General features: G+C 41.5%; 1 long non-coding RNA gene across 7 annotated transcripts in view; it reads left to right on the top strand.

Moving 5' to 3' along the window:
• Positions 1-12071, top strand: part of LOC140687393 (uncharacterized) — a 365887-nt gene that overhangs the window by 142937 nt on the left and 210879 nt on the right. The window contains exon 4 of one of the 7 annotated variants that reach the window (XR_012061647.1): positions 1630-1756. The exons of the other annotated variants lie outside the window; for them this stretch is intronic. This is a non-coding gene — a long non-coding RNA (uncharacterized lncRNA). The remainder of the gene's footprint in view (positions 1-1629; positions 1757-12071) is intronic. 7 annotated transcript variants of the gene reach the window in all.

Raw genomic sequence — 12071 nt, 5'->3', positions numbered from 1 at the left:
AATGTATTTTTTCAAACGCATGACTTTGGGGGACAGCAGTGTTGTACCTCACATTAGGCTAAGAAATTTAAAAAAAAAAAGAAAGGAAAAAAGAAAAGCACCATTCATGCTCCAGAAGGTGATGAAAGACAGAGGAGCGTGGTGACACAAAGCTGATGGCCATGGCACACGTCTTCTGACGATGCCAGAACTGACAAGCCTGCCGGACAAGGGAGACACTCACAGGCGACCCCGCCAGCTACTTGAATGTCTTGTTTCTTATCTGTCCCTTTGGAGGGGAAGCTCAGAGGGGCCCTTTAACGATCTGATGCCTGGGCTCAAACTAATCTTTGTCATGTTGGTGCCTCACTGCCCACCCTTGACTCTCCCTCCCTCCTGCCCCACTTCATCTTAAAAATACAATTATTCCCACGGTATTTATTCCCTCCCTCCCCTCCCACCCCCACATACATTGATGAATCAATCATTTTATGTCTGTAGATATAAATCTGGCTTGCTAACTAGTTGGAAACCTTCCAGGGACATATCAGCAGTGGTAATTTGGAAATTAATATGCCATGGAATGTTGTCATAAGGATAATGTTTGTTTGTTTGTTTGTTTTTGTTCTTTTTCCTTGTAGCAGCTTGATTTCTCTTCCTCTGGATAACTTTTTTTTTTTTCCATCTGAGATGTCTTTGTAATTATGAAGTCTGGACTTGTTAAGCTTTGTTAGCTGCATACCATTTGACAGGTTATTTTATTGAGCATCCACAGCCCAGAATGGGCATAAGGATAAACAGGGTACAGTGCCTGTGGTCATGGGGCTCACAAGAGGACAGACTAGTAAACAGACTGGCTTAGTACTTGTTTGCTGAGAAACATGATCAAAGTTTGCAGAAGGACTACAGGTATACACAGAGCAGGAGGGTCAGGAACTGCTTCTGCGAGGGGCTGATTTAAAAGCTGGGATTTGAAGGGTAATACGTGGTTGTTACTCATCCCTCTCTCCTCCAGCTCCCCAGACCCCATCTCCTTCCTTTGCCCAGGGAGCTGACCACTGCCGTGGTGGATCCTGTAACATGCCATTTCAGTTATGAAGGACTTACTCCCTCAGCTGTTGGAAGACAAACCTCAGGTGTCAGCTCTCTTTGGGGACTGTGCCTCCTTATGAAACCTGCCTCCTGTATCCCATGACTGATCACCTCCAGGATAGAAAGACCAGCCCTCCCTGCTCCTACTTGAGAGAAACTTGCGGGACCATCCTAGCTCCAGAGCTCCCGTGGGCTCACCTGAGGACTCTGTGGGGTCTGCATTGCAGCCCGCCTTCTCTGCCCAGTCCTGTGTCCTTCCCCTCCTTTGCACAGATGATCGTACCAAGAGTACTTACTAAGAACATCATTCTTAATACTCTCTCTCTCTGCCGAACCCAGCATGACACGTGCGGGCTGCAGTCCGCAGGCTTCTGAGCCAGCCGGAGGCTTGATGTGGTCAGCCAGTGGCACGTGGTCAGAGGTGGGAGGAGAGGAAGGGGTTTACCCCGTGCCTCCTCCCTGTTCTCTGGCAGTAGCTGGTCCCTTGGGGATTGTGGTGTTGTCCAGGTGGTCCTTTCCCCCTGGTAATGGCTCTGTTTCCTCCCTTCACTCCTTCAGGACTGAGAGTGATCATGTGTCCCTCTGCTGCTAGTCTCCAGAGGCCTCAACATCCCTAGCTGGTTCCCTTAATCCTACTTCTTAACCTGAATGGATCCTTTGGTTCAACCTTCAGTTATAAACACTAGTAAGTATTTAACAACTAGGTCTCTGATTTGCAGCTTTTGACAATTCCTGTGGAATAAGTGTGCCCACCACGGCCTGACACGATGCCATTGAACACAGAGCTGGAAAGAGATGCTAAGTAGTTTGACTGTGCAGTAGTCCCTTCTTATCTGAGATTTAGTGCTGCGTGTGGTTTCAGTTACCTGTGGTCAACTATGGTCCAAAATTATTAAATGGAAAATTCCAGAAGTAAACGATTCATAAGTTTTAAATTGGGTGCTGTTCCAAGTCGTGTGCTGAAATCCCATGCCCTCCTACTCTGTCCCGCCCGGGGTGTGAATCATCTCTTTGTCCAGCGTGTCCCGCCCGTTAGTCACTTAGTAGCCCTCTTGGTTATCAGATCAGCTGTCATGGTATCACGGGGCTGGTGGTCAAGTAACCCGTATTTTACTTGATAATGGCCCCAAAGTGCGAGAGGAGTGACGCTGCCAGTTTGGATACGCCAAACAGTATCCATAACGTGTTTGCTTCAAGTGAGAAGTGAAAGTTCTCAGCTCAATAAGGAAAGAAAAAAAGTTGTGTGCTGAGGTTGCTGAGATCTACGGTAAGAATAAATCTTCCATCCATGAAATTGTGAAGGAAAGAAAATCCGTGCTAGTTTTGCTGTCCCACCTCAAACTGCAAAACTTATGGCCCCAGTGCGTAGTGAATACTTAATTAAGATGCAAAAGGCATTAAATTTGTACAATAAGATATTGGGAGAGAGAGAGAGAGAGAGAGACCACATTCATGTAACTTTTATTAGAGTATGTTGTTATAATTGCTGTATTTAATAACAGTTATTATTTTAAATCTATTACTATGCCTAATTCATAAATGAAACCTTATTATGGGTATGTATGTTTAGGAAAAAAACATTGTATGTATAGAGTTCAGTACTATTGGCAGTTTCAGGCACCCACTGGAGGTCTTGGAATGTGTCCCTCATGGATGAGAGGGACAACTGTATACATATAGTAAATATAAATAATCTCAAGATAGTACATAATGTGATAAAATAATGAGGAAGGCATGCGTTTTGAATATTTATTTATTGTCTTCATCTTTAATGTAGTTCAAGTAATTGTAAGTTAATTTAATTAAAAATAATGACCGTGTTTAACAGCCAGCTTGCAAAACTCTTGAGAATTAAGTTTTCTCCTGCAAGTTGGTGTAAATCAGCTCCAACATGCTCCTGAGTTGAAGGTTCTGAGTAGAATTTTGTGTAATGTTGGGACCCTGCTTGATACAAATAAGTAGCAGTTAACCAGGCAAGTTACAGGTGAAGCTGAGAAATGAGTGGTAGGGGTTGGGGTTGAAGCTGAAGTGTGAGTAAGTAAAAGGGCGGTTGGTAAGTGGCCTAGACGAGCCAGCAAATGTATACGGAGCAAGGTGTGACCACTCACCAGATCCTAAGTTTTCCAAACAGTGAGAACCACAAGTGTCATTTATCTCCTGCCTTTTTTGACAGCTCTGTCCCTTCCTGACTTTTGGCTACTTAGTTACACCATGAATGTCAGAAAGGAAAGGAAATCTGGAGATAGAGTCTCAGAGAGGGGATATGGTTTTTAAACAAGCTTTGCCAAATTTCCAGGGGTATGAGGCCAAGGACTCGAAAGTGAGTTCTGTGTCTCACAAATGTGGGTGTGGCTGGAGGGGGTGACTGAGTTAGAAAGAAGAAGATGGAATCCTGTTGGTTAGAAAAGGTCAAAAGACACTGAGAGAAAATGAAAGGACATTGAGCAGACGGGCATGAGTTTGCAAAGAAGAAAGGTTTTCACTTCTTTTTAAAGCAAGTTCTCTTCTAATTTTTTTTTATTACTGTACTTACGCTGAAATATGGAAAGAATCCTCAGTGTTTTGGCAAACTATTTCCAACAGGACCAGACCAAAGAATGCAGAAGAGGCGAGAGAATTGATTTTGAAATGTTCTTCCTGCCCACATTTGCTGGTAGGGTTGGGATCACATTTTTGACACATATCCTGGTTATGTGCTGTCCATCAGAAGATGCAGTCACAGAGCATCCATGACTGTGTCCTAGATAATGATGAAGAGTCTTTTGAGGCTGCATGTTCCACGTCTGATGTCAACTGTGCCAATATTCTGAAAGGAAACAAAACTTCCTTCCTGCACCCTTTCTGTGCCGAGAAAGTTCCATGGGTGGCTGCCAATCCATGAAATGTGTGCTATATAGTTGAGAAGGAAATGTGGCTTCCCCTACTGGTCAGAGAATTCACTATTTCAGAACTTGTAGGTCGAAAGAGCATGAATTCTTGCCCCAGACATTTGGGAGCAAGAATCCTGGGCTGGATGAATTCAGCAGGTAACTCATCTCATTCTTAGGAACTAACTAGAAACATTTCATTAACAAGTAAGTGGTTGTGCCTTAACTAAAGGTGGGTGTGTGTTAGGATCACCTTAAAAACTGTCGCGTAGAAACACTGTTCCTATGATTCCCTCTGAATGAAACCCACATGATATTTTATTCCCTGGAGTCTGTCTACACAGTTCTAGAAAGTTCTACTCTTTGAGTCAGTTCAAACAAAACTCGTCTGAGGAAAGGATTTTGTCACACACACCTGGCTGTGGGGTACCCTTGCGTTTTCAGGTCCTTCTTCTCACCTAGAGAAGGACAGGTGGAGTGACGGTGAATGGAATTTCATTTGCTTTTTCTGACACATGGTTTTTGTAATCAAGAACATTTGATTACATTTTGTGTCATGTGTAGCACTTTGTAACACGTGTCTTCTTTGACCTTTTGTATGGTCAGGCCACCCAAGATGGCTGTTTCCGTGCTCTTGGTACCTCCCCTGCTCGACCTGCTTGGGTGAGGTGCTTCTCTTAGGTGTTCTGTGGTTTCCAGTTCTCTCAGGCTCACCATTCATTACGCCTTGTTGTCACTGCTTCTCTCTAAATCTGGACTGAAAACTCCTTGAGGACAGAGTTTACATCCTAATTACCACCATGTTCCAATTAAGCAATACGGTGCTGGGCTCAGTATAATTACAGTTTATAGGATGGATGGATACATCATTTTGGACACAACTAATTATGGGACAGTGACACTAGCAATACTCATTCAACTAACAAATTCTGATTAAGTGCCAACCCTATGCCAGGCACATTCCAGGGGATGAAGGTACAATAATGAACGAACAGACGTGTTCTCTGCTCTTACAGGTCTTACAGTCCACTGGTGGGATGGGGGGGGCGTCCTGGGGGAAGGATGTCCAGCTGAAGTTAGCCTCTGAACAGTCCAGCTGTAGCAGTAAGCAGTCTTTATAAGGAATTATATAAAGTACCATTCCTTTCTTCTTGGGCTAGTTTTGAGGATTACGGAGGCACGCACATTTTGTCTCTTACAACTTCTGCAGATCTCCTAGTTTTAATGCACCTTTTACTAGTGTGGCTTATCCTCCCTGTGTAGCAGATAATCCCCCATTACCCAAGATGAAGTGAGTCATGCAGCTCATTAAGCAGAAGGGCTTGTCTTCTTTCAAATGCTTACTTTCAAAGCAGGCTCCTTCTGGCATGGTTTGGGTATCATCTTGCCTGAGGCAGGGGGATAGGGGTTATGACCTCTTGAAGTTCCTATCTACTCAATGCTTTTTTGGATTATTCCAAGTAAGTGTGAAGTTTTCCGTGTTTAAAGAACTGAGCAGGTCGTGGTGATGAGAACAGCATTAGAAGACCTGTTTTGACTGAAGTGCTCACTAGGAAAGATGGGATTAATGGAGATTTTTATTGTAGGGATGGTACCAGTGTTTGGGTAATTAGGATTACTCACAGAGCAGAGGTGAGTTTGAAACAGGGCAAAGAAAAGAATGAGAAAAGACCAGTTCAAGAGGACTTGAAAGGCTAATAGGACAATTTAAGTGAGTGAGAGGGAGGAGAGTTGGTATGACAGGAGGCAGGGACCTTTTGTGTAAATAGAAGATGAAGGATGGGCATCTTATGTGTCATAAGGAGGGAGGCGTGTGGTTGGGGAGAAAGAGCAGAGAGCTTTGGTGTGGTAGCTGGACTGCGGTCCTGGGTTTAGAACATAAACTCTCTGAGCTTCCTTCACCTCATCTGTAAAAGTCCCCAGAATTCTAGTCACTTTCCACTGCTGGGTGTGCTGTATTTAGGGGGGAATTATGACTTGGATTGATGCAGGCAAACTAGAAAGTAGAGCATTTGGGAAAGTCTAGATTGGGATGGCAAGTAGATTAATATTCATGTGTTAACTTGTTTCAGTTAGTGGTGGCTATGCTGAAAAGATTCTTTTATCTTTTTTTAAGGTTTTTTTTTTTTGGTAAAGAGGTTTATTTATTTATTCTTAGAGGAGGTACTGGGATTGAACCGAGGACATCATGCATGCTGAGCACTTGAGCTATATCCTCCCCCTTGAAAAGATTCTGATGCCGTGCTTTGCTAGATGCGAAGAAGTACCACACTTGATTCGTGGTGCCTGCGATGCGTACAAAAACAGGAGTGGTGGCATGAGTGCCAGGTATTTGTTACACCTGCTATAAACAGAATAGATGCTCTTGTTTAAGATCTAACTCTGTGACTTTATAAAATGAAAGAATCAAGGGTTTAGGCTTTTGCTCTCTTTGAACTGCATCCTTCCTACGCAGAGGTTTTGCGTCTTTGAGTGATTTCCAGGATGTGTGATGGTGAGTAACTTGAGAAGGAACAAGTATCCTCTGAAATTTATTGCAGTATAGCTCTGTGTAGTGCCACATTCCCCATACTCAGGGAATAAATGATCACTAAGTAATCTCAAGTGTTGTAGAAATAGTTTGACATGCAACAAATTAAACTGGACACAACCATTGCCCACTGGGGATGCCAGTTTCAGTTTCTAAGAATTATCAGTGTCTTGAGCTCTCAAGCCTTCGAACGGTACTACCACCCACGTTCCTCAAGTTCAGAAGAGTCTCTTGTTCTACTGTCTGTTATTTTGAGAGGATGAGGCAGGTGGTAAGAGGACGGGCCACCCCTGGGTGCTGGGCTTCACCTCTCACGTGGCATACTTTTAGTGAACCTTTGAACGCATACCTAGCCAGTTTAATGATTGTATGACCTATTTCCCCACCTCTATCTTATGGTTAATACACTGGCAAAGATTTTTTTAAAGTTGTCCATTCTTGTGAAAATATTGTCTCTGCGTCCCTGCAAAATCAGTATGAGAATCCTTAAATCTGCCTGTGTTGTTTATAGAAAACACAGATTTCCATAAACTTGTCCCAAAACAAGTTGGGACAATCTAGGTGGGGACTTTTGCTGATGCCTGCCTTACCTCACCCTTTCTTTAGCTCCCCAAATCTCCTTCTCCCGATGGACATTTATGTCGTCTCCCTTATCATGTCCTCTCATTACTGTGTTCCTCTCCCCGCATTGTTTATATACATTCAATGGAATGAAAGAAAAGGCTATACTGTCTTTCATGCCACCTGAGGATCATTTTTGAATTCCTCTTCTCATACCAAATTTGAGAGCAATCTCTCCTGATTTTAGGTGGATGATGGAAAATTAAGTAAAGAGAGCCCCAAACCTAAGTCTGGCCTATTCATTCAGGCTAAAACCCAAACATTGTGCTCTCTGAGGCACGAACCAGGGAGAGGAGGGCATTTTTGGGAGTGAGCTCAGCTTTTCTAGATATAGGGACACAAAACAGGCAGAATGGGTGGACCCAAAAGAAAAACAGAAAAAGCCAAGGTGGCCATTGAAAGTTCTTTAATTGAGGTGAAATTTACAGACAGTGAAATGAAAAGATTTCGTGTATAATGTGATGCATTGTGGCAAATATATACATCTGTGTTGACTAACATCCCAATAATAATATAGAACCTTCCCATTACCCCAGGAAGTCCCATGATTCCCCTTTCTAGACAACTCCCAACCCCTAAAGGCAACCACTGTCATCATAGATGAGCTTTGCTTGTTCTTAAATTTCTTATTAATTGAATCATGCAGAATACACTTTTTTTCCTCTGGCTTATTTCACTCAACATAGTGTTTTTAAGATTCATCCATGTTGTTGCATTTTTCTATAGTTTTGTTTGTCCATCTTTCTGTTGATGGACATTTAGGCTGCTTCCAACTTGTGGTGATTACGAATAATGCTGTGATGGAAATTCTTATATGAGTCTTTTTGTGGATAAATGTTTTCCTTTATCTTGGGTCAATGTCTAGGAGTGGAATTGTGAGATTGCAGGATAGATCTGTGTTTAACCTTATAAGAAACTACAGTTTTTCAAAGTTCTTGTATTGTTTTGCACTCACATTGTCAGTGACAGTTCCAGTTGCTCCACATCCTTCTCAAACTATGATATTGTCATTAAAAAAAAACTTAGCTTTTCAAACACGTGTATGGCGGTACGTCTCACTGTAACTTTAATTTGAATTTTCTAATGATGCTGATCACTTTTTCATGTGCTTTTTTGCCATTCATATATCATCTTTTGTGCAGTGCCTACTCCAGCATTTTTTAAAAAATTAGATAGTTTTCCATTTTAATATTGATTTGTAGGAGTTTGTTGTATGTTCTGGATACAAGTTCTTTGCCAGATATATGTATTGTAATTATTTCCTCCTAGTCTATGGCTTGCCTTTTCATTTTCTTAATGATTTCTTTAGATGAGCATAAGTTATTAACTTTGAAATTGAATGATAATTTTTTATGATTAAAGATTTGTGCGTCCTAAGATACATTTGTTTGTATTAAGTTTATTCTCTAACATTTTCTATAGAGAAGATATTATAATTGTAACTTTTATATGTAGACTTATGATGCATCTTGGATTAATTTTTGTGAGTGGGATGAGGTAAGATTGAGGTTCATGTTTTTCCACCTATTTATCCACTTGTTAAGCATCATCAGTTGAAAGGCAATTCTTTCTCCCATTGGATTTATTATCATTCACTCCCTGGACAACCCAATTTGCATTTGTTAGTAATTTTTCAAGGAAGAACATCTCAGTTTATCATCTTTTGTTTTCTAGACTTTGACAATTTTCTTATGCAACCATTTTTACAATTATATGGTAATCAGATGTATTTACTAATGGAAAAGTATTTACTAATGGAAAAAGTCAGTCATCTTGTCTTTTGAAATTTAAATAAAATTGGCTTGAGTCTCAATTCCCAAGAAACAATTAGAACTTCCATGGCCCACCACCACATATATCTCCCTACCTCCCAGCATCTGCATTGATTTCTTTCTGTGCATTCCTGTATGTATTATCCATTCCCCTATCTGAAGCCAAGCTCTTCACCTGAAACACCAAATCCCACTCCATCGCTCTAGAAAGTTTCCCAACTCTTCCTGACACATCATTTTACTGAATCATTTTCATCAGCATATAATTACACTATTTTTTCCATCTTAAGAAAAATCATTCTCTTGTTTCCACTCCCCCTACAAATGAATACTTTCTTTGTTCCTTTTTGCAGAAAACCCCTTTAAGAGCTGTCTACATTTGAAGTTGATAATTCCTCTCCTCTTATTCTTTCTTAAATATACTCCAGTCAGGTTTTTACCTTCACTATTCCACAAAAACTGCTCTTGCCAAGGCCACAAATGACAAGCAAAGTCACCAATGACAGAAGTTGATTAAAAAAACAAAGGTTAAGGTTTTAGTCTTCATCTTACTAGACCTGTCATATCTATCGGCATAGTTTGACACCATCCTTCACTTGAACATCAAGACGCTCTACGCTGATGCTTTGTCTCCTCCTTTGTTGTTCTTCCCAGTCTCCTTTGCTGATTCTTTTTTTCTCTCTCTGAACTCTAAGGGTTGCAGTATCCTGGGCTCAGTCCTCGTCTGTCTTCTCTATTTGCTGTCACTTCCTTGTGGATTCTATAGTCATATGACTTTAAATACCCTCTACATGCTGAAGACTTATAAGTGCCTCTTTCAATGATACTTCTGACCCCTCCCCCTCCCCAAATGAAAAACCTCCTATACATGTCTGTGTTTGTCTGTTTTCATGGGATTTCACCATCTCCCTTGGACTTTGTTATAAACTGAATATTTATGTCCTCCCCTGCCCCCAGGCAAAATGTCTGTGTTGAAGCCCTAACCCCCAGTGTGCTGGTATTTGGTGGTGGGGCCTTTGGGAGGTAATAAGTTTAGATGAGGTCATGAGGCTGGGACCCCTGCGACAGCATTACTGCCCTTACAAGAAAAGGAAGAGACCACAGCTGCCTCTCTCCCAGCTATATGAGGACACAGAGAGAAGGTGTCTTTCTATAACCCAGAAGGAGAGCCCTCACTAAGAACCAGATCTGCTGGCACCTTGATCTCGGACTTCCCAGCCACCAGAAATGTGAGCAATAAGTGTCTGTGGCTTAAGTCACTCAGTTTAGGGTATTTGGTTATTGCAGTCTGGGCTAAGGCAGACTGCCTTCAGAATTTCAATCCTTCTGTCTTTATTAGGGGAAAAAGTTAGCTTTCTACTCATTGCTCAGTGGGGCCCACTATAGCTTGGAGCCTTCATACAGTACTACCTCAGAAGGCCAAGGTCTGGCTGTTTGTTATGTGAAAATGCATCTGTAAATATATGAATTTGATAACAGTTATTAGGAAAGTGTGGTCCAGCAAGGTGGAGCCCACTCTATCCTAATGAGTAATTTATGTAAGTTAGAACCAAGTAGGGGATTAAATCATGAGTTGTTCCTATGTCTTGAGAAGTTTTGCATGTTAGTTAATTTGTAAAATATCTGTCAGAGACCAGGAGGAAGCCTGTCTCTCAGCACCCCAAGTGAGAAAGGAAAGGCGGTGACTGGATAGTACAGCTGTCAACCTTCCTGAATAAAACAGGGAGATAAACCACCCTGTGGGGACTCTTAGTTTGGGTGCTTCCAGACACGAATCCTTAGGCAAGGAGATGAGAGCAAGTAGCTTATTTGAAAGGTGATCCAGGAGGCACTATTGTTGAACATTTGGGTTGTTTCCACGTTTTTACATGAACAATGAATTATAAACCTACACATGCGTTCACATGTGTATGTCCAGAAATGGCCTTTGTTGGCTCAGTGAGAGAAGCCACAAAATTGTTTTCTAAAAAACCTGCATCCATTTGTTCTTATCATAAAAGTGTTTGAAGGCCCATTTCTTCATCCACCAATTCAATATTGTATTGTATTGCTAATCACTTAATTTTTTTTTTGCTAAGGAGTTAAAATAATCTTATTTTAATTTGCATCTTCCTGTTGCAAGTGAACACATCTTTTTATGTTTACTGAGTACCATTCTCTCTTCTTTTGAGAACTGTCTATTCAGTCTTTGCTCATTTTTATGTTGGCTTGTTTTTCTTTTATAAATTGTTGTATACAAGTTGTTCCTGTGTTCTGGATATTAATATCTTGTCTGCTGTATAGGTAACCATGTTTTATCCCCTGCTTTATTCATTTCTAATGTCAGCACCTCAATCACTGTCTCCCTTTCCATTATTACTCTTGTTATTAATCTTGGCAGCTCCAGTATTGACGTAGGTGATTCCTTCTAACACCCTGCCTCATCAATCCCTTGACCTCTCTTATGCAATGGTCTTTCACTTCATCCTACCACCCATCCTGGTCATTACCCAGACCTCATCATCCACAGTGAGCCCTCCTGAAATCTCAGTTTCAAATCTCCCATCCTCTGGGGACAGATTTTACCCTCCCATCTCACCTTTCCTCAGGGCTTCTTTTCATCTGCCATTTTTCATCATCTGTTACCCACTTCAGGTTCTTCTGTCTTATCTGGCTTAGATCTCATGGAATAGAATTGTAGACATTCTCATGCCCTGTTCTCTCTCTGCCATCACACACCTCTGCAAGACTCCACCCTAGTTAAGCCCAGTTACCCATTCATTTCCTCCTTACACTCAAGCAGCTGAGCATAGCTGGAGGAAATCAAGTGGCCTTGTCATCCAGACTCACTTCAGCTTATGACCACAGATCCCAAGTGGGCACTCAATTCTTCCAGACAATTCTACTATACATTTTAGTAAATTTAGTTTTCAACTCTCAGAGATAACTGTTTCACATCCTCTTTTCAACATCCCTTCCTTCCTCACTGCATCTTAGCTTGTGAAGTTGCCTCATATTTTAGAGAAATTAGGTCCATTCAAATGAGAATGATATCTTCTAAATTGAAACTTGACAGTCTGTTTGCTTCTCTACTCATGTACGCTGATGCATAAGATATTCCTGCTTCCGTTTTAGACCAATCGTCTGTTCCATCCTGTATTTTCAAACAGTTTCCTCCTTAACTTGTCCCCACTCCCTCCTTTATTATAAGTTCGTCCAGTTCTATTATTG

The sequence above is a fragment of the Vicugna pacos genome, chromosome 19 (assembly GCF_048564905.1).
Source record: "Vicugna pacos chromosome 19, VicPac4, whole genome shotgun sequence".
NCBI classification, from domain to species: Eukaryota; Metazoa; Chordata; class Mammalia; order Artiodactyla; family Camelidae; genus Vicugna; species Vicugna pacos.
This window is presented reverse-complemented; position numbering and strand designations above follow the sequence as displayed.